This window comes from Leopardus geoffroyi, chromosome B1 (genome assembly GCF_018350155.1).
Source record: "Leopardus geoffroyi isolate Oge1 chromosome B1, O.geoffroyi_Oge1_pat1.0, whole genome shotgun sequence".
In the NCBI taxonomy this organism is placed as follows: Eukaryota; Metazoa; Chordata; class Mammalia; order Carnivora; family Felidae; genus Leopardus; species Leopardus geoffroyi.
The window spans coordinates 78,536,375-78,563,910 of NC_059327.1; the positions used below are offsets into that span (position 1 = coordinate 78,536,375).

At 34.8% G+C, this 27,536-nt stretch overlaps 1 pseudogene; it reads right to left on the reverse strand.

Annotated features, from left to right (window-relative positions):
- Nucleotides 1-14,548: 14,548 nt before the first annotated feature.
- On the reverse strand, nt 14,549-14,707 carry LOC123596653 (annotated as a pseudogene).
- Between the last annotated feature and the right edge of the window lie 12,829 nt (nt 14,708-27,536).

The following is a 27,536-nucleotide window of genomic DNA, read 5'->3' on the forward strand; positions in this document are numbered from 1 at the left end:
CCAAAGACCTTGCTAAATTCATGTAATGTTACAGTTTGTAGATTCTTTTGGATTTTTTGCATATATAATCATGTCAACTGAAAAAAAATAACATTTTACTTCTTTCTTTCTGGTATTTACATTTCCATTTCTTTCTCTTGCTTTTTTTTGTACTGGCTAGGACCCCAAGATAATGTTGAGTAGAAATAGTGATAGCATACATCTGGTCTTCTTCTCAAACTTAGGGTAGAGGGGGAAACATTCAGTACTTAATACTAATTATGAAAGTATACTGTTTATATATACTCTTTATCAGGTTAAAGATGCTCTGTTGTACTCTTAGTTTTCTGAGAGTTCTTATCATGAATATGGATAGAGATGACCAAATATTTTTTATCATGTATTCTGTTAATGTGATGAAATGAACTAGATTGATTTTTTATTGGTTGATATCATAATGTTAAGATGACCTTGCATTCCTTGAATAAATTTCACTTAGTTATGATTTATTATCCTTTTCACATTCTGCCAGATTCAGTTTGCTAATCTTCTATTCTAACTCACATCCATTTTCATAAGAGATTAAAGTCTCTAATTTTCTTTTATTTTATTGTTATTTTCAGGTTTCGGTAATTGGGTTTATGTTGGTCTAATAAAACAAGAAGTGTTCCCTCTTTCTGAAATCTCTGACAGAGGTTATGTTGGATTAACATATTTTCTTTAAATGTTTGAGAGAATTCTCCAGTGTGGCCATCCCTTCCTGGAGTTTTCTTTGTGGGAAGATCTTTACGTGAAGATTCAATTTCTTTAACAGATAAAAACTATTGAGATTTTTCAATCACTTCTCATGTCACTCTTGATAAGTTGTTTTTTAAGATTTTTTTCCATTTCATTTTCAATGTTAAATTGATTGTTATAGAGTTGTGCAAAATATGCTTTATTATATTTTAAATTTAATTTCATACATCCTAAATGCATGATGATAAAAACTTCTCATCCCTAATAGTAATTGTTGTTTTCTTTTTCTTTTATGTCTTGATCAGTCTTTCTAAGTGCTGACGTAATTTTATTGAAGTATCCAAAGATGTAACTCGTATTAGTTAGGTTTCTCCAGAGAAAGAGACCCAAAAAGAAATATAGTAATTCCCCTTATCCTTGGGGGATATATTTCCAGGCATCAGTAGACGCCTGAAACCATGGATAGTACTGACAAATAAATATACTGTTTTGCTTTTATATAGAGATATAGATATAGATATAGATATAGATATAGATTTATATATATATTTATATATTTGATATATATCAAATTATATATATTTATATATTTGCTTTTATATATATATATGTATATCATTGATACATATTTATATATATATATATATATACCAATGATAAAGTTAAATTGGGCACAGTAAGAAATTAATAACAATAACTAATAATAAAATAAAACAATTATAAGAATATACTGTCCTAAAAGTTATGAATGTGGTCTCTCCCTCTCTCAAAGTATCTTATTCTTCTTGTGATGATGTGAGATGATAAAATGCCTACATGCTGAGCTGAATTGAGGTGAATGACTGAGGCATTGTATTATAGTGTTAGGCTCCTGAAATATGTCAGAAGGAGGAGCATCTGCTTTCAGGCTGCCTTTGACCATGGGTAAATGAAACCACGAAAAGTGAAACAGCAAATAATGGGGGATGGAGATATAGATATTTATTTATTTATTTACTTACTTACTTACTTATTTATTTATATATTCATTCCAAGCAGAGAAATTCAAAGAAGAACCACTCTCAGTTCTAAAATCTGGTCAGGATTCTCCAGACAAAAAGAACCAACAGGAATTGATTCCCATGATTGTGGAGGCTAAGAAGTCCCATATCTGCAGGCAGCAATCTGGAGACCAAGGAGAGTTGACAGTATAGTTCCAATCTGAGTTCAAAGACCTGAGAACAGGAGAGCGGATGCTATAATTTCCTGACTGCCTTCAATTCTCAAGGCAAGATGTCTCAGCTTGAGGTCAGTCAATCAGAGAGAAAATAATGTTCAGTACTCAGCATTCCTGTTCTATTCAGGCCTTTTAATGAATTAAAGGCCCATCTACGTTGGAAAGGCAATCTGTTTTATTCAATCTACTGATTCAAATGTTAATCTCATCCAAAAAAATCCCTCACAAACATACCCAGAGTAATGTTTATTCAAATATCTGGGCACCCATGGCCAGTCAAGTTGACACTTTAGTCATCACACAACTTTTGACTTTATCATTATTCTTGACTACCACTTTGTTTTCTATCTCATTTAGTTTTGTTTTTATATTTATATGTCCTTCTCACTTTCTTTGTGTTTAATTCTTTTTCTTGTCTCTTAAGATTAAAAATTTGATCATAGATTCTCAAGTTTCTTCTCTAATATGTGCACTTAAAGCTTAAATTTTCTCTTTAAGCATTGCTTTATCTATGTTCTATAAATTTTAATATGTCATATTTGTATTGTTTATTTGGTTCAAAATGTTTCATAACTTCAATTGAGCTTTCCTATTTGACTCAATGAGTTACTTTGAAAGATACTGTTTTGATAATTGAAATTCAAATTTTTTTGCATATTTTCTAGCTCTGTATCTCTATTGATCTCTACCTTACTTCCAGTCTGGTGGGAGAACATATTTTGTATGCTTTCAATCCTTTGATATTTCTTAAGATTTTTTCATGGCTCAGCATACCCTCTCTTTCATTCAGTGTTCCATGGCTACATGAAAATGTGTGTATTCTTTCTTATGCCAATTAGGAAAAATTGGTTATTCATGCTGCTCAAATTTGATATATCCTCATTAATTTTTTCTCTTTGTTCTTACCTGAAACTCCAATTATGGATACGTTTATTTTTCTTCCTTTTCTGCCAATTTTTTATTAATACAACTTGAAACTATGTTACAATCTTCAAACAATTTTAGAACACTGTTTTTCTTCTTTTCAGCATGAAATGTACTTTTTGCCTTAAAGTCTATATTGTCTGATATTAATAGTGGCCCCAGCTTCTGTAAGTTAGTGTTTTATGTTATATACTTTTCTATTTTTTAACCTTCCACCTACTGGTGTTCTTATGTTTAAAGTTTGTCTCTTGCAAATAGAATACAGTTGAGTCTTATTTCTCTCAAATACATTCTAGTAATCTTTGCCTTTTCATTAGAATTATTAGGCAATTTACAATTCATGTGATTTTTGGTATTGTTAAGGTCTCCTATTTTGTTATTTGTCTTCCATTTATCCTATCTGTTCTTCTCTCCTTTATTTCTCCTTTCCTGCTTTATTTTAGATTAATCAAGTACTTTTAAAAATTCTGCTTTACCTAATTCTTTAGCATTATAGTTACAATATTTGGTATTTGTTCCTTCAGTGGTTATTCTAGAGATTAAAATATAGATGCTTAACTTATTACAGTTGAACTTAAATTAATACTTATAGAATTTTCCAAATAGTTCAAGAACATTGAAGAAATTTAAAAGGTTACCTTCTCCAACAATTTTGTGCTGTTATTATATTTCTGATGTGCTAAACACTCCACAAGACACTATTGTACTTTTTTTTAAACAATCAATATTTTTTATATCTATCTACACATTTACCATTCTAGTACCCTTCATTCTGCTTTGCATTTCTTTGCTTCTATGTGGGACTATTTTTATTCAACTTGAATGACTTTACTTATATATCTTAATGTGTGCTGGCAACAAATATTCTCAGCTTTTCTTTGCCTGAGAACATTTTTATTTTACTTTATTCCTGGGAATAAACACATTTGATGATGATATATAGTATCCTTCTCTATATTCATGACATTATTTATTAATATATTTTAAAGGATTTTTACATCTATATTCATGAGGAAGATTGATCTGTAGCTTTTTTTTTTCTTATAATGTGTCATCTACTTTTGGTGTCAAGATAATGCTGGACTCAAACAAGTTAGGAAGTATTCCCTCCTCTCTGTTATCTGAAAGAGTTTGCAGAATGTTTTGATATTCTTTCTTCCTTAAGGGTATGGTCAAATTTACCACTGAAATCTTTTATACCTGAGTTTTTTTGAAGGGCTGGCGGGGGGAGTGGGTGTAATTCAATTATAGAGTAAATTAAATTTCTTTAATAGACATAAGGAATTCAGTTTTTCTATTTTGGTTACACTAAAGTTCATCATAATAATTCCTTATTATTCTTTCAATGTGTGTAGAGTCTGTAATAATTTTCCCTCTTTTATTCCAGATGTTGGTAATTTGTGTCTTCTTTCTTCTTCACTTGGATCTGTCTCACTATAGTTTATTGACAAACCTAAGGTAGTCTTTTTGCTGGAACTAGATTTGTTCTAAGATTAAGGCATAACTTTTGGGATTTTCACTGAATACCCTGAGAATTCAACAACATATTCTAGTTTTGCCAGTCAGGACTCAAATGTGTTCCTCTACTTTAACTTCCTTAAGCATGTTTATTATTTTTCTATTTATATTGTCACATGCCTATTCCAGTAGTTCTAATTCACTGGGTGCATGATCTAGTTTTCAAGTACCACTAAGAGGCAGCATTCCCAAAAATGATAGAGTTAACCAATGCCTCTTATCTTGGCCTCTAGAACCTGGCTGAGAAACCTGAAAGAAGCCTCCCTTTTCCTCATTCTCTCAAGCTCAGGGCTCAGCCACTTCTCCATTGGTGGTCAGAGAGAACAATCATATTCATGATACGTAGCCAATATTACTCTTTTCCTATAACCTGCTTGATTCACAATGATTTTAAATCAGGCTATTTCCCAGGGTTGCTCACTTTATGATCATTATCTCAATGCCCTTATGCAGATTCCCAAGTGCTCACTGAGCTCACTGGGGGGGGCGGGGGGGAGGAAGGAGGGAATCCCTTCATTGGTATTCTCTACTAAAGTTCCCACAAAACCAGTCTTCACCAAACTCAGAAGACTATAGGCCTCAATAGACATTTAACTGAGAATATGCAGTTAAATCAAAATTGGACAAGGAAGAAACGATGATAATGCACCTATTGCCATTTTCTTGAAGGCCCTCTCAATAGTAACTTTCACTTTTAAGACATTTCTATTTGTCCTTCCAATGTGTCCTTCCTAGTATTCTTCTCTAGGATAGAAAAGCTAATCTTTAATATAACCCATGCTACTGGTTAATTTCATCCAATGAAAGCTATCTGCATTTCAATCATGACCTTTTTTAAACAGTAACTTAAGCTAAAAGCATGTATCTATAGGACTTTTAAGTATAATGACAAGCTGCAGAAGAAAACATTTTCTGTGTGATTCCAATTATAATCATCCTAAAAATGGAATTGCTACATTGTAGGATATGAACATATTCAGCTTTACTAAATATTTTACCAATAGCAGTGTATAAAACTGTTGTTACTTCACATCCTCTCCAACACTTGGGATTGCAAGATATTTAGAGTTGTGGAAGTGTGATGGTGTAAAATAGCAATTCGTTGTGGCTTTGCTTTTCATTATTACTTTTAATTTGAATAACCTCTTCTATGAATTGATTATTCATATTACTTATATCATACTAGCTTTTTCTTACCTATTGGTAGATGGCCTTTGAATATTTTGGATATGAATCTTGTGCTAAAATACTGCAAATACCTTCTCCAAATCTGTCCATTGTCTTTTGGATTATAGTTTTATATGCTAAGTTGTCAAATTTATCAATATTTCACTTACAGTTGATGCCTTTTGTTCTTGTATTCTTGTGTTCTTGTTTAAGAAGACTTTTTCTACCTTAAAAATCATGGAAGTTATTGTCCTCTATTTTTTAATAAAATATTTTTAGTTTTGCTCTTCACATTCAAGAAATATCCACCTAGAATTTATTTTTGTATAATATGAGGTAGAGTTATAATCTAAGGATATAATTATTTTCCCCTTAAGGCAAACCCATCTTTACAGTCGCATTTATTAAATACTTTCCCCACTGACTCTCTACTGATTTATACCATATTCTCCAATATGTATCTCTTTCTCTTTTATACCAAATTCCCCAAAATGTATCTACTTCTGGGCTCTTGTCAATTGTCCATCCTGAGTTAACCTCAGAGATCAATGTTTTATTGTTAAGGGATGCTGAAATTCTTGAGAAGCAAAGTGATGACTGTCTACCTTTGAACTGAACTCCAGAAAGGCAAAAGCCTGTTAATATCTGGAATGTTAAAAGTCAACAGCTCTGTCTCAGAGAGCAGGAAGGGCAGGGGACACCAGGAGGGAGAGTTGCTGAGCCCTGGAAGACAGAGCTCAGCTAGGTGGGAACAAAGGTGCTGGCAAGTGCCATATCCCTCTCCCATTCCCCCAGCCGAAATCCTAAAGGGAACCAGTTCCCGTCACCAAACTTGCTTGCACCGCTCAAACACCCAACACTGTGCTTCTATGGCTCTATCCCTCCAACGGGTCTGCCTCCCTCCCGGTGCTGCAGGGCCCCTCCTACAGGGTACCACCGAGGGCAGGGCAAGCTAAGGCTGCCCCTCCCGCCCCTGTGAAACTTGCAGATCCACCCCAGCTAATACACCAGATCCCATCAAAGAAGCACCACAAGCCTAGCAGTGTGCAAGTAGCCCAGACAGGGGCCACACCACTCCACAGTGAGTCCTGCCCCTGGAAAAGGGGAAGATAAGGTACACACCAGTCTGTACACCCAGCGGTGGGCTGGGGGCAGACATCAGGTCTGACTGTGGCCCTGCCCACCAACACAAGTTTCTCCAGACTGCACAGGGGAAGTGCCCTGCAGTTGGGAGCCACTGCAGGGACTACCCAAAATGACAAAACGGAAGAAATCTCCACAAAAGAAATTCGTCAGCTGCCAAATTCTCAGCTAATGAATTCATTAGCCAACGAATTGATCAAAAACGATTTAAACAATATAACGGAACAAGAATTTAGGATAATAGTCATAAAATTAATCACTGGGCCTGGAAAAAGCATAGAGGAAAGCAGAGAATCTATTGTTACAGAGCTCAAGGGACTAAAAAACAGTCATGATGAATTAAAAAATGCTATAAATGAGGTGAAAATAAAATGGAGGCAGCCATAGCATGGATTAAAGAGGCAGAGGAGAGAATAGGTGAATTAGAAGATAAATTTATGGAAAAAGAGGAAGCTGAGAAAAAGAGAGAGAAAAAATCCAGGAGTATGAAGGGAGAATTAGAGAACTAAGTGATGCAATCAAACAGAACAATATCCGTATCATAGGGATTCCAGAAGAAGAAGAGAGAGAAAGGGGCGTAAAGTGTACTTTAACAAATCATAGCTGAGAACTTCCCTGATCTGGGGAAGGGAAAAAGCATTGAAATCCAAGAGGTACAGAGAACTCCTTTCAGACGTTATTTGAATCGATCTTCTGCATGACATATCATAGTGAAACTGGCAAAATACAAGGATAAAGAGAAAATTCTGAAAGCAGCTAGGGATAATCAGGCTCTAACTTACAAAGGGAGACCCATAAGACGAGTGGCAGACCTATCTACTGAAACTTGGCAGGCCAGAAAGGAATGGCAGGAAATCTTCAATGTAATAAACAGAAAAATTATGCAGCCGAGAACCTTTATCCAGCAAGTCTGTCATTTAGAATAGAAGAAGAGACAAAGGTTTTCCCAAACAAACAAAAACTGAAGAATTCATCACCACTAAACCAGCCCTACAAGAGATCCTAAGGGGGATTTTGTGAGTGAAATGTTGCAAGGACCACAAAGTACTAGAGACATCAGTACAAGCATGAAACCTACAGACATCACAATGACTCTAAACACATATCTTTCAAATATAACACTGAGTGTAAATGGACTAAATGCTCTAACCAAAGGACATAGGGTATCAGAAGGGATTAAAAACAAGACCCATCTATTTGCTGTCTACAAGAGACTCATTTTAGACCTGAGGACACCTTCAGATTGAAAGTGAGGAGATGGAGAACTGTCTATCATGCTACTCGAAGTCAAAAGAAAGCTGAAGTAGCCATATTTATATCAGACAAACTAGACTTTAAATTAAAGGCTGTAACAAGAGATGAAGAAGGGCATTATATAATAATTACAGTGTCTATCCATCAGGAAGAGCTAACAATTACAAATGTCTATGCACCAAATATGAGAGCCCCAAAATATATAAAACAATTACTCACAAACATAAGCAACCTCATTGATAAGAATGTGGTAATTGCAGGGGACTTTAATACCCCACTTACAACAATGGATAGATCATCTAGACACAGGATCAATAAAGAAACAAGGGCCCTGAATGATACATTGGATCAGATGGACTTGACAAATATATTTAGAACTCTGCATCCCAAAGCAACAGAATATACTTTTTTCTCGAGTGCACATGGAACATTCTCCAAGACAGATCACATACTGGGTCACAAAACAGCCCTTCATAAGTATAAAAGAATTGAGATCATACCATGCATACTTTCAGACCACAATGCTATGAAGCTTGAAATCAACCACAGAAAAAAGTCTGGAAAACCTCCAAAAGCATGGAGGTTAAAGAACACCCTACTAAAGAATGAATGGGCCAACCAGGCAATTAGAGAAGAAATTAAAAAATATATGGAAACAAATGAAAATGAAAATACAACAATCCAAATGCTTTGGGATGCAGTGAAGGCAGTCCTGAGAGGAAAATACATTGCAATCCAAGTCTATCTCAAGAAACAAGAAAAACCCCAAATATAAAATCTAATAGCACACCTAAAGGAAATAGAAGCACAACAGCAAAGACACCCCAAACCCAGCCGAAGAAGAGAAATAATAAAGATCAGAGCAGAAATAAACAATACAGAATCTAAAAAAACTGTAGAGCAGATCAATGAAACCAAGAGTTGGTTTTTTGAAAAAATAAGCAAAATTGATAAACCTCTAGCCAGGCTTCTCAAAAAGAAAAGGGAGATGACCTGAATAGATAAAATAATGAATGAAAATGAGATTATTACAACCAATCCCTCAGAGATACAAGCAATTATCAGGGAATACTATAAAAAATTATATGCCAACAAACTGGACAACCTGGAAGAAATGGACAAATTCCTAAGCACCCACACTCTTCCAAAACTCAATCAGGAGGAAATAGAAAACTTGAACAGACCCATAACCAGTGAAGAAATTGAATCAGTTATCAAAAATCTCCCAAAAATTAGAGTCCAGGACCAGATGGCTTCCCTAGGGAATGCTACCAGACATTTAAAGTAGAGATAATACCTATCCTTCTCAAGCTATTCCAAAAAATAGAAAGGGAAGGAAAACTTCCAGACTAATTCTACGAAGCCAGCATTATTTTGATTCCTAAACCAGAGACCCAGCAAAAAAAGAGAACTACAGGCCAATATCCCTGATGAATAAAGATTCAAAAATTCTCAACAAGCTACTATCAAATCGAATTCAACAGCATATAAAAAGAATTATTCACCACGATCAAGTGGGATTCATTCCTGGGATGCAGGGCTGCTTCAATATTTGCAAATCAATGTGATACATGACATTAATAAAAGAAAAGATAAGAACCATATGGTCCTGTCAATTGATGCAGAAAAAGCATTTGATAAAATTCAGCATCCTTTCTTAATAAAAACCCTCGAGAAAGTCGGGAGAGAAGGAACATACTTAAACATCATAGAAGCCATTTATGTAAAGTCACAGCTAATATCATCCTCAGTGGGGAAAAACTAAGAGCTTTCCCCCTGAGATCAGGAACACGACAGGGATGTCCACTCTCACTGCTGTTGTTTAACATAATGTTGGAAGTTCTAGCATCAGCAATCAGACAACAAAAGGAAATCAAAGGCATCAAAATTGGCAAAGATGAAGCCAAGCTTTCACTTTTTGCAGATGACATGATATTATACATGGAAAACCCAACAGACTCCACCAAAAGTCTGCTAGAACTGATACATGAATTCAGCAAAGTCACAGGATACAAAATCAGTAAGTGTCATGTGAGCACCCCCGAGGTAACCATGAATCTATGTTCTCTCTAGGGTTGCCTAGTCTGTAAATTTTATGTAAATGGAATTATAGGATATGTGATCATTTGTGACTGGCTTCTTTTACTTCATGTTTTTAAAGCTCATCCATATTGCAACCTACAGAAGTACTTCATTCTCTTATTGTCAAATGACACTCCAACTTGTATGGATGCACTATGTTTTGTCCATCCATCAGTTGAAGGATATTTGGGTTACTTCTACTTTCTGGCTATTATGATTAATGTTACTATGAATGTTTGTATACAAGAACTTTTGTGAACCTATGTCTTTTCCTTTGGATATATGCTTACAGGTAGATTGCTGGGTCCTATGTTAACTCCAGATTGAATTCCTAAATTGTTTTCCGAATTGGTTGTATCATTTTTTACTCCCACAAGCAGTGTACGAAGGTTCCAACTTCTCCATGCCCTTGCCAACACTAGCTATTATCTATTCTTTTATTTCTATCCTAAGTGGGTATGATGTGGCAGCTCATTGGCATTTTGATTTGCATTTCTCTAATATCCTCTCTATGTGCTTATTGGCCTTCTGTAGATCTTCTTTAAAGAAGTGGATTTTAATCCTTTTACCTGTTTTTCATTTGGGTTGTCTTTCTATTGCTAAGTTAAAAGTGTTCTTTGTGTATTCTCGATCCATGTACCTTATCAGACTTATCATTTGCAAATATTTTCTCACATTCTCTAGGATGATGGTGTCCTTTGAATACAAACATTTTTAATTTTGAAACAAAACAAAAAAAAAAGCAGAAATCAGTTGCATTCTTATACACTAATAATGAAGCAACAGAAAGACAAATAAAGAAACTGATCCCATTCACAATTGCACCAAGAAGCATACAATACCTAGGAATAAACCTAACCAAAGATGTAAAAGATCTCAATGCTGAAAACTATAGAAAGCTCATGAAGGAAATTGAAGAAGATATAAAGAAATGGAAAAACATTCCGTGCTCATGGATTGGAAGAATAAATATTGTTAAAATGCCAATACTACCCAGAGCTATCTACACATTCAATGCAATCCCAATCAAAATTGCACCAGCATTCAAAGCTAGAACAAGCAATCTTAAAATTTGTATGGAACCACAAAAGACCCCAAATAGCCAAAGTAATATTGAAGAAAAAGACCAAAGCCAGAGGCATCACAATCCCAGACTTTAGCCTCTACTACAAAGTTGTAATCATCAAGACAGCATGGTATTGGCACAAAAACAGACACATAGACCAATGGAATAGAATAGAAACCCCAGAACTAGACCCACAAAAGTACAGCCAACTAATCTTTAACAGAGCAGGAAAGAATATCCAATGGAAAAAAGTCTCTTTAACAAATGGTTCTGGGATAACTGGACAGCAACATGCAGAGGAATGAAACTAGACCATTTTCTTACACCATTCACAAAAACAAACTCAAAATGGGTAAAGGACCTGAATGTGAGACAGGAAACCATCAAAACCCTAGAGGAGAAAGCAGGAAGAACCCTCTCTGACCTCAGCCGCAACAATTTCCTACTTGACACATCCCCAAAGGCAAGGGAATTAAAAGCAAAAATGAATTATTGGGACATCACCAAGATAAAAAGATTCTACACTGCAAAGGAAACAATCAACAAAACTAAAAGGTAGCCAACAGAATAGGAAAATATATTTGCAAATGACACTATCAGACAAATTGCTAGTATCCAAAATCTATAAAGAACTCACCAAACTCCACACCCCAAAAACAAATAATCCAGTGAAGAAATGGGCAGAAGACATGAATAGACACTTCTCCAAAGAAGACATCCAGATGGCCAACAGGCACTTGAAAAGATGCTCAACATCGCTCCTCATCAGGAAAGTACAAATCCAAACCACACTGAAATACCACCTCACATCAGTCAGAGTGGCTAAAATGAACAAATCAGGAGATTATAGATGCTGGTGAGGATGTGGAGAAACGGGAACCCTCTTGCACTCTTGTAGGGAATGCAAACTGGTGCAGCCACTCTGGAAAACAGTGTGGGGGTTTCTCAAAAAATTAAAAATAGACCTACCCTATGACCCAGCAATAGCACTGCTAGGAATTTACCCAAGGGATACAGGAGTGCTGATGCATAGGGGCACTTGTACCCCAATGTTTATAGCAGCACTTTCAACAATAGCTAAATTATGGAAAGAGCCTAAATGTCCATCAACTGATGAATGGATAAAGAAATTATGGTTTACATACACAATGGAATACTATGTGGTAATGAGAAAGAATGAAATATGGCCTTTTGTAGCAAGGTGGAGGGAACTGGAGAGTGTTATACTAAGTGTTATACTAAGTGAAATAAGTCATACAGAGAAAGGCAGATACCATATGTTTTTACTCTTATGTGGATCCTGAGAAATTTAACAGAAGACCACGGGGAAGGGAAGGAGAAAAAAAAAAAGAAAGAGAGGAAGGGAACCAAACCATAAGAGACTCTTAAAAAGCTGAGAACAAACTGAGAGTTGATGGGGGGTGGGAGGGAGGGGAGAGTGGGTGATGGGGATTGCGGAGGGCACCTGTTGAGATGAGCACTGGGTGTTGTATGGAAACCAATTTGACAATAAATTTCATATTTAAATAAATAAATAAATAAATAAATAAATAAATAAAGGGAGGATAGATCCCTCTGAAGATTGACCCTACAATGTTGCCACAGGTATATATAGTAAATATACCTTCTTTCTTGCTCTAAGGAAACCTGAAGTCAAAAGCCAGGAAAAGCACTACTAGGGAACAAGTAATACCCATATTTTCTGTGGAGATGTAAAATACTATCATAGTCCTCTAGTTTGAATGAGAGCTTATGGAAGCCAGGTAATCAATGCAATTATAGCTCAGGATCATCTGATAGTGGGTGCAATAAGTCCTTGAGCCTACTCTTTGGTAATTTCCTCGGGTTCTAAATGTATAATTGATGCACATATATGCAGCAGCTCACATTAGTTGGGGCAAGAGATATTATGGAAGGAAGTTCCTAAAATTTGCATCCTAGCTAGGGTAAATAATCAGAAGTAATCAAAGTAAAAAAAAAAAAAAACAGAAGAAATGCCAGATCTCATAAAGAATCACAGAGATATCCACCATCATCAAAGAACTGAAGGATACAGTGGTGGTACATCATATCTCAGTCAATTCATCAAGGCCTTCATAAACCCAATGGATCATGGCAAATGAAGGTGAACCTCTGAAAACTTAACAAGGTTACAGTTACTGTGTACAATATAATCTCTTTACTGGAGCAGATCAGCATAGCTTCTGGCATTTATTTATGTAACAAAATTTCCCTAACTATGAGGGATTAGAAACAGTTTAGCTTTTCTTTTCAAGAACAACAGTTTACTTTCATTGTCCTGACTTGAAGCTAGTTAACTCGTGCTCTCTACCACAGTTTATCACTTAATTTGGCACTAAATAATAGAAAATATATATTATATATATATTATAAACATATGTTTATAATATAGAAAATATTAGAAAAATATGTATATAATATATGTAATAAAGAAATATTAGAAAATATTAGAAAAATATATATAGAATATAGAATATAGAAAATATTAGAAAATATATATAATATATATTAGAAAAATATATATTTCTATAATAGAAAAAATACATATGTATATATAATGTGTGTATATTTTTTCTTTGATACTACTAACCAGAAAATATACATTTGATCTTTGAACAATGCAAGGATCGGGGTGTCAACCCCTAAAAATCCACATGACTTTGATTCCCCAAAAACTTAACTACTACCAACCTACTGTTTTACTGGAAGCCTTACCAATAATATAAATTTGATTAACGCATGTTTTATATGTTATATGTATTATATATATTGGATTCTTACGATATAGTAAGCTAGAGAAAAAAGTTATTAAGAAAATCATAAGGAAAAGAAAATACATTTACGGTACTCTACTGTATTTATCGATGCATTTAGTTTACATCACTTTATAAGATGAATTGTCTGTCAGTACCTATTTCAATATTGACACAATTCAATATGACACAAAAAAATACTGTAGATGTTAAATATATTGCTAACACTAGACATCAAAAATGAAAAGACGATGTAAAAAATTCATATTTGTTTATAGGTATAATGATTCATGCATTGATAATGAAGAAACAGCAATGTGATTGCTTTATTGTAGTCTAGCCTATACACTAATGAATGAACCATTATAAAATTTTTATGATATTTGGTATTGCAATCATTTTTATAATACAGTATTAGAAAAATTGTTACATTTTTCAAGAGAAACCGCTTACCTGTGATGATAGGGTGATATGCAGTTTCTCCAATTATGAGACATTCATACCGTATGGTAATGTAATTCTTTGAAAGCAAAGTTATACAACAGTAAGAACACTAACACATTCTTAATTTTACATTAAATATCACTCACTTTATACGTGTGCAAGGATAGACTATCCACTTCCATACAAGTCTTGCGCAAAGTTCTACAGGATGAAGACTGAGGCAATTATGACAATAATGACCCAAAAATGTCTAATACAGCCCTTGACAAACAGTCATTAGATTTTCATATGAAGACACACACACACACAACACTTAAGTTTATTAACTGTATGGCATGGTGATTTATTTACTGATAAGAACAGATACTACCCTTGATCTTAGCCAAAAGGCCGAGAAGCGATAGTGATTTATTTACTATTCATTAAAAGGAAGTGGATCATCATAAAGTTCGTCATCCTCATTGTTTTCATGTGGAGTACACTGAGAAGGAGGAATAAGAGGGATTGATCCTGCTTGCTATCTTAGGGGTGGAAGAGGTGGAGGAGTGGAGGCAGGAAAGAGAGGCAGACACGTTCAATGTAATTTTATAGAAGTATATAAATGTCAGACATTTTATTTTTTTATTTCTCTAAAAATGTTTCTATACAATACGAATCCTTCTTCACCATTTGCTTTGATTTTAGTGTCCATATCATAGAAGGGTCCATGTCATAAAAGAAAGCAAAAGCAGTCTTGAATACTCAGAAACTTTCTGTCAGTTTGTCTAATGGCAATTTGTTTTCTGGCACTGCTTCTTGTATGTCTTCCTCCTCATAGTCTGGCTGTGGTTCAGAAGCACTCATCTCCATCAGGATATCTTCTGTTAATTCCTCTGGTAGGGTGTCTATTAGCTCTTGAATTTCTACAAGATCTGTATCTTGAAACCCTTCACATCCCACTTCTTTTACCGTATTCACAATCTCTTTCATGATTTCTTTGATTGGCTCTGTCGTAAATCCTGTGAAGTCATGCACAACATCTGGTCACAGTTTTCTCCAGCAGGAATTTATTGTTTGGAGCTTGATGGTTTTCGCAGCTTTTTTTCAACTGCAATGATCACATCTTCAATGGTGTAGTCCTTCCAGACTTTCATGATGTTCTCTCTATTGGGGATCTCTTCCTTAGCATTGACAATCCTTTCCACAGAGTACCATGTGCAATAAGCCTTAAAAGTCCCTATGACTCCTTGATCTAAAGGCTGAATTAGAGATGTGTCTGGGGCCAGTAGACCACTTTAACACCTTTGGTACTGAACTCATGGAGTTCTGGGTGGCCAGGGGCATTGTCCAATATCAAAAGAACTTGAAAAGGCAGTCTTTTACTAGCAAGGCACTTCTTGACTTCAGGGACAAAGCATCAGTGGAACCAATCCAGAAAAAAGGTTCTTATTCTCCAGGACTTCTTGTTGTATAATGAAAAGACTGGCATGTAATGTTTATCTTTCCCCTTCAAGGCTCAGCGGTTAGCACCTTTGTAGACAAAGGCAGTCCAGATCAACACCCAATTGCATTTGCACAAAATAGTAGAGTTAGCCTTTTCTTCCCTGCTTCAATCCTGGTGCTCACTTCTTTTTCTTACTAGTAAATATCCTTTGTGACATTTTTGCCCCAGAATAGGGCAGTTTTGTCTGCATGAAAAGTCTGTTCTGTCAGATATTTTTTTCCCTAAATGACTTTCTTAATGGCATCTAGGACTCATCTGCTGCATCTTCATTGGCAGAAGCTGCTTCTTCGGTTAGCTTAACATTTTTAAAGCCAAACCTCTTTCTAAAAGTATCAAACCATCCTTTGCTGGCATTAAATTCTTCATAGATCCTTCACCTTCCTTTTGCTTCAAATTGACATATAATGACTTTGCTTTTTCTCAAATCGTATTAGAGTGTGTAAGTATTCCTTTCTTATAGTAACCCTGCACCCACATAAAAGCTGCATTTTCAGTATGAGATAAAAAGATATTTCACAAAAAGTACAAGGTTTTCATGTCTGTTGGCAAAACTGCAGTGATGGCTTCATGAATTTTCTTTTTTCTTTTTTCTTTTTTTTTTTTTTACAATGGTCCTTACACTGGATTCATTTATTTTGAAATGGTGGGCAACCACAGTTACAGATTTCAATTTATGGCTACATATCAAGCAATCCAACATTTTCTTGTACTGTTGCTTTTCTCTGTCTCTTGGGAGAACTTCCAGCATCACTAGTGGCACTTCGTATGTGTCCCCTGGTGTTATTCAGTGTTTACAGTATTACACTAAACGTGGTGAAAAATACGTGAGAATTGTGAGAGATCACTTTTTACTGCAATATGCAATTTACTTGAGACAAACTGCTTAGGTGAGGATGATTAGTATCACATGGCATCCTAAGCAGACACTTGGACCACCTGGGCTTATGACAATAGCATCGGCAGGTGTCTTGTAAATTATTGTAGTAACACAGTACGTACTACAGTTGAATTTATGCAGTTATCATATGGCATCTTCACATTTCTTTACACTTTTCTCAACTGTGAATGGTGTCATATATGGTGTGTAAGTGTTTTTAGTGCATAAGCTTTGATTAACTTTTTATAATAGATTCATATGCATTTTATGAAAGTAAATGGTAAAACAGACTAGTATCTACATATATTTATGCATTCATGCCATACCTTTCTCTTTATTTTTTTGACATGTCGAAGCTATGTGGTTCATCTGTGAGTTTTTTCAAATGATCACAAATCTCCAAAATATTTCCAATATTTTGTATGAAATTATACATGTATAAGTGGACCCATGCATTTCAAACCCATGCTGTCCAAGAGTCAACTGTATTTGTAAAAGTGATTTCCCGGGCACCTGGGTGGCTCAGACGGTTGGCCATCCAACTTCGGCTCAGGTCATGGTCTCACAGTTGGTGGGTTCGAGCCCCACGTTGGGCTATGTACTAACAGCTCAGAGCCTGAAGCCTGCTTCAAATTGTGTCTCCTCCTCTCTCTGCCCCTCCCATGCTCATACTCTGTCTCTCAATAATAAATAAATGTTAAAAAAATTTTTTAAGTGATTTCCCTTTTTGTATCTTAAGTTTCCATGCTTCTACAAATGGGTAGGTTAATTGTATCTAGAACTTTGTAATAAATTGGTCGAACCTTCATTTTTTCTTCCTTCTGCAGATGTTAAACACATGGTGTTCAGATGTGAATTTTCCTTTGACATACAATAATCTTCAGACATTATGACCGAAACAAGAACTTTTTCATGTTTCCATTTCATAAAGTAAAGACATTATAAGACTCCCTGGCCATTTGAAGCTCTTTTACACAATGAAATGAGAAAAATGCTGTGGGTTAGGGATTGCTAGTTGATTTCAACATACAGTTTTAGCTATCATAGCTACCTTATTCTGACTATGGTATTTCTGTTACTACATTTTATATTCTTTAAAAATAACAGTGCTGAAAGACAATGAAAACCTTTTAGCAATGCATTCTTAAACTCCCCCATGCCTAATATCATAATAATAACCTATTTGTTTGAACTCAGAACTCAAGCTTCCTTTAATTCCTTGCTGTACCATTTTAATTTCCTATACCTATTTTGTTAACCTGTCAGGAGTTATGAAACAGATAACATAGAAGAGATGAGCATTAATAATCCATTTTTATAGATGTGCTTCTCTCTACTTCATGAGCAGACTTAATCCCATACAACTTTCCATAGAAAAACTGCATCTCAATGAATTAGACACCAATATTAAGTCTATCTTACAGAAAAAAAGTGCATATTTTCTCCAAAAGTTTACTTATCTAGTTATTTCCCATTTTCACAGTTATGAGTATAATTTATCTGACTATCTAGGTGGTACCTTTGGATCTAAGAAACTCAGAGTGATAGGTAATGGAATAATTCTTCAAAGATACAGGCCAAGACATATAAACCAGACTTGTAAACTGATTGTTTAAGACAATGACTAGGAAAATAACAAGGACAGATTTCACCTAATTCACAGTTTTTTGAGACTACTGGTAGTTATTAAAAACTGTTAGTATAACAACAAGTCCCTCAGAGAGGATGGACATATTAAACTTAGGAAATCAGTGATGTGATGAAATGAACACACACTTTTTGAAGCTCTGACTCCTTGTTGTTGAAGCTCTATCACTTGTTAACTATGTGACCTAGGACAAGTTATTGAGCCTCTGTTTCACCATCTGCCAACTGTGGGTAGTAATACCTACCTCAGAGAATTGTGAAAATTAAGTAATGAAGCACACAATATCCAGCACATCATAAGGGCTCATTGAATGTTAGTTTTTTTTATAAAAATCTATTTTAATAGAAAAAATCCTGCATTTAGAGGGTTATTCAAGATGATTTCTTAAAGCCCTCCAGTTCTCTTTCTGATTCTATGATTAGAAACAAAAACAGAAGAATCAGGGAAACAATTCATGCTTGGCTCTTATGTACATGTTCAAATGCCACCATACATCCCATCTACACCATGGTGCTCTCCTGTACTGTTGATTTCAGCTTATACAGAGCAATTTGACCATGTAGTGTATTCACTAGACCACTGGGACAAGAACAAGCATTCTAGTTAAACAGACTTTTCCTGGATTGGAATTACAGCCCCTAAATTCAAACTTAACTCCCAGGATATATCCCTTTCCAACATGCCTGAGAACACAGACTAATCAAATCCATATATCTCCTACCTTAAGGGAGGCTCTGCTAACAACTTTGTAAATACTGCTTTATACAAATCTTAAAAGTCAAGTTTAACAATAAAATTAAATGCATACTCATGGGAGATGCTGATGGGAAAAATGATAATGAGATTGCCTCTAGGCCACCTCCTGATGGAAAGTTTTAATGGTTCTGTCTGGATTTACAATTGTTTTGTTAAAGCCTGTTCTGTTTCTCTTATATTGTTTTTGTGGGGTGTCTTTTTAATTTTTAAAAAATTTTTTTAGATAGCGGATAAGAGCAGTATAACAATTATGTTGTACATGAGATTACTTGATGTTTCATTGGATGCCATTGGGTGTATGTTTTAAAGAGCATTGCTGGGGCGCCTGGGTGGCGCAGTCGGTTAGGCGTCCGACTTCAGCCAGGTCACGATCTCGCGGTCTGTGAGTTCGAGCCCCGCGTCAGGCTCTGGGCTGATGGCTCAGAGCCTGGAGCCTGTTTCCGATTCTGTGTCTCCCTCTCTCTCTGCCCCTCCCCCGTTCATGCTCTGTCTCTCTCTGTCCCAAAAATGAATAAACGTTGAAAAAAAAATTTAAAAAAAAAAAAAAAGAGCATTGCTTATTAGTGCCTTATTAACCTGGTTTGAATTCTAATCTCTCCAGTGCTAAGTGACCTTCTACAAAGACTTACCATCTAAAACCTTAGTGTCCTTATTTGCATAAATATGGAATCACAGGTAATTAGTTCAGAAAGAATAAAGAGAAAATAGTGTGGTAGGTGGCACAAAGTTCTTGCTTCCCATTGCTGTATTTCCTCTGTATTACCATCATGAAAATCCAACAATGCTTAATAAAAAATATTCTCTCATCTCCTGCCTTCATTTATATCGTTTACAATTTTCTCTGTTGCTTCCATATTCTAACACCATTAAAAAGACAGCATCAATGAAAAGCAAGTAAAGACTAAATTAAAGGAAATTAAAGAGTCATGACAATTAAATGCAACATATGATTCTGGATTGCATCCTGAAATACAAAGGGCATTAGTGAAATAGTTGACGAAATATAAATTATATCTGTAGCTATAATAGTACTTTATCAAATTTATAAATAGTACTTTATCAAGGTTGTGACCATTGTAATAAAGTTATATAAGATAATGTTCTTGTTTTTAGAAAATACACACTAAGATATTTAGGACTAAAAAAGTATTACATGTGCAACTTACTTTCAAATGTCTCAGTAATGCGTGTGTGTGTGTGTGTGTGTGTGTACACACATACACGTATGCCTACATATAGTCAATTCTAATTATTCATGGGTTCCACATTTGCAAATTTATTTAATTACCAAAGTTTATTTGCATCCACAAAATAATATTTGTGGCACTTTTGCAATCATTCATGGACATACGCAGTGCGTTGAAATATCTGAGTCGCTCTGTGCACACTTCCCAGTTGGTGTCAAACAAGCGATGTTCTGCCATCTTCAACTCTCATACTGTAAATAAGTGTCCTTTTCACAGTTAATTTAGTGCCATGTGCTTTTTGCATTTTGGGGTTTTGTTGGTGATTTTACTGTTTAAAATGGCCCCAAACATACAGCTGAGGTGCTGTCTAGTGTTCCTAACTGCAAGAAGGCTGTAATGTGCCTTATGGAGAAAAGGCACATGTTCTTAGATAAGCTCCCTTCAGGCATGGATTATAGTGATGTCGTCTGTTAGTCCAATGTTAATGAATCAACAGCATAAGTTTTTAAAAGTGTCTTAGGGGCACCTGGGTGGATCAGTCAGTTAAGCCTCGGACTTCAGCTCAGGTCATGATCTCCCGGTTCATGAGTTCAAGCCCCTCTTCGGGCTCTTTGCTGGCAGCTCAGAGGCTGGAGCCCATTTTGGATTCTGTGTCTCCCTCTCTCTCTGCCCCTCCCTGCTCACTCTCTGTCTCTCTCTCCTTCAAAAATAAATAAACATTTAAAAAAAATTTTAAGTATCTTAAACAGAAACACACATTAAGCAAGATTTTGTATTGATCAGTTGAGGGAAACGTTGTGGGCAGAGGCTTATGGGAATCTAATCCTACATTTCCCCCAGGAGCTCAGTATTTGCTAATTCAGTGTTTGTTGTGACTGTACAGAACAAACATACCTTGAATAATGACAATATAGAAAGAGTGGAAATGAGAGCAAATGATAAAGCAAAAGTGGCAAAATGTTAATTTGGAGAATCTGAAAGAAGACTATAGAGGAATTATTTCTACTACTTTTTTGTAACTTTTTCTATGTAAGTCTGGATTTTTAAATGATGTTTAAAAAACCCTGAACCCTTGGTCTAGAAACCTTTTTCAGGGCCAAGAATAATCTAAGGACACTGGAAGAGGGTGAGAGAGGCTAAGCCAAGAATAGGATGTTGAGAGGCGGATTTACACAGGATGACCATTGCAGCATGGTTAGGAGGGGATAGTCATGGTCAGAAAAGAGAAGGGATACAAGAGATGTGTAGATTCCTGAATGTGAGAATCATGGTGTCAGAAGCCACTCAGATTTGCAGGAAATTGGGAAGCAAGATTTGAAATGGATTAGAGAAGAACTCCAGGTCTGAAACCTTAAACAATGCAAGGTCTTTCAAAATTCTGCTTTTATGGATACTGCTTACATGGCATTGGGTCAGCCTGATAGCTGTAAAAGAAGCAGGCAGTAACAATACTTTCTTCCTCTGCATTAATAGTCATCTTTCCTCAACATTATAATTCTTCCAGAGTCATTTGTCAAAACCTCTTTTGGTAAGAAAAAAATTAGGTAAAAAAAATAATTGATGAACAACAACAAAAACCATCTGTTCCATCTGAAGAAAAATATTTATTTGTGTATTGAAATTGATGTATGTGTTTATTTGGTTATGTGATTGGAAGTGGCTTTTTGCTTGCTTGTGTAGAAAATAAGTAAAATTAACAAGAATATATCCTGAACACATTCTTAAGTGTATTTGTTGCCAGAGTGTAACACAGGCATAAAAGAGTTCATAAATCATAAGCATAAAGCTTAATAACTTTTCACAAAGTGATCAACAGAGAGCATCATCAATACTGCATTGGCCATTTCATTCCTTCCCATTCATTATTTCCCCTAAGGGCACCACTATCCCAACTTCCGTAAATTAGTTTTGCCTATTTTTGAACTTTATATAAATGATATTATACTGTTTATACTCTTTCTTAGCTGGTTCCTCTTTTTAATATTATCGTTATGAAAGTCATCAGTGATTTTCTTTGCAACAATTCTTTGTTCTTCTCATTACTATATAGTATTTTATTGTTTGGAGATACCAAAATTTATTTATGAAGTCTACTATTGAAGGACATTTGGGCTCTTTCTAGTTTGGAACTATTATAAATAGTAATACTACGTACATTCGTGTTTTGGTACACATTGTCCATAGGGCTTAGACTTAGTTGTCAAATTGTTGGGTATGTGTATATTCAGTGTTGAGCTTTAATCTTTTAAATAGTTTTCAAAGTTGTTAAACCAGTTTATACTTTCAAAGAAGTGTATGGAAACTATCCTGGAAAACTATTTATTATTACTTTCTTTCTTTATTTGATTATATTCAGAGAACGTGCTTTGAAAATGTCTACATTTTAAAGAGAAAATAGTTTTTTGTGACCAAGTGCACAGACAACTATTTAAAATATTCCAAGGACATAAAAGAAAAATCATACAATCTATGTTTCTTTATACATACACACATTCACAAAATTGAGACCTGAATAACTTTGGATATGTAGCATATTCCTAGATACAGAGACAATATCATACAAATGTCAGTTATCCCTCAAACTAATATATAAATTTAATGCATTTCCAAATAAATTACAATAAGGTATTTTTGTAATATAAAAATTATATTTTTAATTTCATATACAAAAGCAATTATGAAAAACTGATAGTAACTAAAAATTAAAAATAAAATGGTAAAGGGATGCTTGTCCTACTAAACACAATGCATTACTATAAAGTTACCATAATCTTAATAGAATATGTTGGCACAGAAATAGTCAAATGGGAGAATGTAGAGTCTACCAAAAAAAATCAAGAGTTGGACGCTTAATGGACTGAGCCACCCAGGTGCTCCTGTATAATGCTTTTGAGATTTACCTCTGCTTCTGTGTGGATCAGTAGTTTGTTCCTTTATTTTTACACAGTAGTATTCTATTGTGTGGATTTACCAGATTTGTAAATCTGGTAAATTAACATATTTGTTAATCTGTTTACCAGTTGATGGACATTTTAGGGTTTTTCTTGTTTTGGGCTATTACAAATAAAACTCTGCTAAATGTAGGGCACCTGGGTGGCTCAATCAGTTGGGTGTCCGACTTTGGCTCAGGTCATGATCTTGGAGTCCTTGGGTTTGAATCCCACATCAGGTTCTGTGCTGACAGCTTGGAACCTGGAAACTGCTTTGGATTCTGTGTCTCCCTCTCTCTCTACCCCTCCGCCACTCACACTCTGTCTCTCTCTGTCTCTCAAAAATGAACAAGCATTAAAATATTTGTTTAAGAAATTGTGCTGAACGTGTCTGGCTCCCAGATAAATTCATGCAAGGGGAAATCCAGCACTTACAGCTCTTCTCCGTTGAGCGTTGTCTCCCTACCAGAATCTGTCAGTTTTTGTTCACTCAGCAGTGCTTTCACGCAACCTGCTTTTTTCATTTTTGAATTATGTACTTGTATTATAGTTATTTTTTATTTGAGAGACAGAGAGAGAGAATAGCTCATGAGTGGGGGAGAAGAGCAGAGGAAGAGAGAGAATCCTTAGGAGGCTCCACACACAGTGTAGAGTTTGATGTGGAACTTGATCTCACGACCCTGGGATCATGGCCTGAGCAGAAATCAAAAGTTGGATGTTCAACCCACTGAGCCAGCCAGATTCCCCATAGTTGTTTTTTGATCTGTTGGGAAATTAGTTTGCCATTACCTAAAGTATTTGTTCTCATAATGATGATATTCTTAATAATGATACTATTTCATTTTCGTTTATAATTTTATTTGTTTAATATATATTATTTACCAAAGAGTCAACTCCCACATATACTATTTAATTACCCATTGGAATGACAGGATAAATGCTTGGTTCTGTCTTTTTATTTACCATTTTCAAAATGAATTGAATTCTAGTCATCCTCAGAATATACTAATAACTTTCCAAAACAAAAAGCACAGGTCGAAATGGGTTCACTGGTGAATTCTACCATACATTTAGGAAAGAAATTATACCAGTTCTCTCTAATCTCTTCCAAAATAGTGAAACAGAGGAACACTTTCTAACATTTTCTGAGTACAGCATTACCCAAATTCTAAAACCAAGGACAATAGAAGAAAAAAACCCTACAGACTAATGTCTCTCATGAACATACATGCAAAAATCCTCAACAAAATAGTAGCAAATTGAATCCAATAAGATATAAAGAGAATGATACACTATGACCAAGTAGAATTTATCCCAGGGATGCAAGCCTGAATCAATATTTGAAAATTAATTAATGAAATCCATCATACCAATAAAGAAGAAAAATCACAAGGTCATATCAATAGATGCAGAAAAAGCGTTTGACAAAATTGAACACTCATTCATGATAAGAACTCTCAGCAAACTAGGAATAGAGAACTCCGTCAACTTGATGAGGAGTATCTGTAAAAAAAAACCAAACAAAACAAAACAAAACAAAAAAAACCTAGAGCTAATTGTGAGCAACTTGAAGCTCTCTCACTAAAATCAGGTAAAAGGCAAGGATGACCCCTCTCACCACACCTTTTCGACATTATACCGTAAATCCTAGCTAATGAAGACAAGAAAAGGAAAATGTCATTATGAAATCATGTTTTTAAACATATGCACTGAGTTTTAATACACTGCAATTCTAACTCTTACTGAAATTCAAAATTTCTGTCTTTGGATAGTGGACTCTTCTTTAAGCTGGCTCTTATAAATATATAATAATCCTGTTTTTAATAGTTCTATGCTATCTGGTACATGTATATACTACATGCTCGTTTTGTTCATCTCCTTTTTGACCAGAATCAGTTAAGTTTCAGGAAGCACCACCCCTCCAAGCTTTTACTGGGAAATAGCATTTCAAGGCTACAATCTGGGTCCCCATTGATGCTCTTTGTTGCTGGATTGTTTCTAGACCTTTTCAGTAGACATTTAGGACACACACAGTTAAAAAATACCTCATATGTTTTTAATGATATTTTTGATTAAGATTCAATACAACATGGTTTTTACTTAATCTGGTCTGTATTATACTGCTATATATTTTTTCTTACATTCTGAAAACCCTGTAGAGTCATAAGAAATACTATAATTAAAACATCCCATTATTGTTTGTTTTACTCTAAACGTATGAATTTTATAAAAATACTAATACTACTACCACTAATTATGGTTACTGGAAATATTTTAAAAATTTTTATATGCTGTCTTACTCTTTATCTCTTTATAGTTATAATACATCTACATGTGAGATGTTTATTTAGAATTAGTTCTATATGTATTCATATATTTGTTTCTTACATTAGTCTTTATGTAAATGTCCCTTTGGTCATTATGGTTGCTTTAAGTCATCTTTCTAGCAGATTTCTTAAGAAGTTCTCATGGCAACAATAGTCTCTGAATTATTGGTTATCGATAATAGCTAGTGCTTTTTAATTTTAAAGATCCCTTTCACTGGATAGAAATTATATGGTTCACATATTATTTCCCTGACTACATTAAATATATTACTTTATTTTCTTCTGGCATAAAGATAGAATGACAAAATTCTGATAATGATATACTTTTATACTTTTTATAAAGTCATGTGCTTTCTTCTCTTGAACACCAAAGGTTATAAGTTGTCTATTATAAGCATAACAATTTCACTAGAATGTCATGGTTTGTTGCTCTAAGTCTATATTCTTGAGTACACATTATTTCAATATATAGTTACAAAATTTTTTTATTATTATTTTAGATAAGTTTTATAAACTTTTAGTTATGTTGCTTTTCCTTGTTAGGACTCCTCTTATCCATATATTGGATTTTTTTTTTTTTTTGCCTATCTTTAAATGTGTTACTATCTGAAATCTTTCTTATTTCCTTTAGATTTAAAAAAGTATTTCCTCTTTCTCATCATTTATATTTAAAGATAATTTTTCTTATGTTAATTAATTCCTATTTCCTTCCAGGTTAGTTTTTAGTTCTAAAATGATTTTATATCTTTTTTCTAATTTGTGAAATTTGTCATCTCAGTTTTGGATTCTAATATTGAATTATACTTGTTTTTCATATTTTGTACATTTTCTTAATGTTGTTTAGTTTGTTTTGAAATAGTACTTTAATATTTTTTACTGTCTTTTGAATGTGTCTTTCTAGCAAGTCTTTATTGGCTATGGAGATGTCATTAGGGTTATTATTTTTTTTTAAGTTTATTTATTTATTTTGAGACACAGAGAGAGCAAGGGAGGGGCAGAGAGAGAGGGAGAGAGAGAATCCCAAGCAGGCTCTCCATTGTCTGTGCATAGTCTGTCATGGGGCTTGATCCCATGAACCTTGAGATCATGACCTTAGCTTAAATCAAGAGATGGACCCCTAACCCACTGAGCCACCTAGGAACCCCTCTTATTTTTTTTAATGCAGTATTTTTGAATGGGATTTGATTTCAGTAATTTATATTGCTCACCATAATATTAATAATTTCAGTTCTTCTGAACTTTTATGAGGAGCCTGGCTTATTTGGCTTTCTGTTTTCACAAAATTTCCTTTTCTGCTTTTGTATAGTGTTAAAAATATGACATAATGCTTTCTAAGATTTCCTGGCTTCATTCACTTTGTTCATTTTTTCTTTGGCCTCTTCTCTTTTCTTTGTCCCTCTTTTCCCAGTGGTATCAGTTTTCATTTTGTTCCCTCCATTTTTCCTGTTTGTGGCACTGTCCTATAAAGGAGCCCTGCTAATTCAATTTCAAGAGTTCACAGCCAGGGGCCAGCCTGCTCTAAACTCTCTAGCCCCAACCATGGCTCTTCACGCTTATATACTAAGATTGCAAAACCCTTTCTGGATGTAGCTACTGTTCTTAAACTGGCCTCACAGAGCTTAGTTTGACTATTCTGTGTTATACTGTTCTTAGATCATTAAGGTGTAATCTGGCTCCTCTCTGCTTTCTCTCATACAAATGTCAATAACATTTAGATCTTGTAGTTGTTGGTGGTTTGTCTGTATCTGTATTTTGGGATTCACTTATTATTGATTTTGTTGTAAGTATTTTGTTTTTGCTTTCTAGTTACTTACTTGGGTTGTTTTCACGTAAGAATTCAGAAATATCCAAAAGCTGTGCTATTGCCATCATTTTCTCACAATCCATATTTTTTCCTTCTTAAAACACATGGCCAGGGTGGCTCACTCATTGAGTGTCTGACCTCGTCTCAGGTCATGATTTCATGGTTTGTGAGTTCGAGCCCCATATCGGGCTCTGCACTGACAGTGCAGAGCCTACTTGG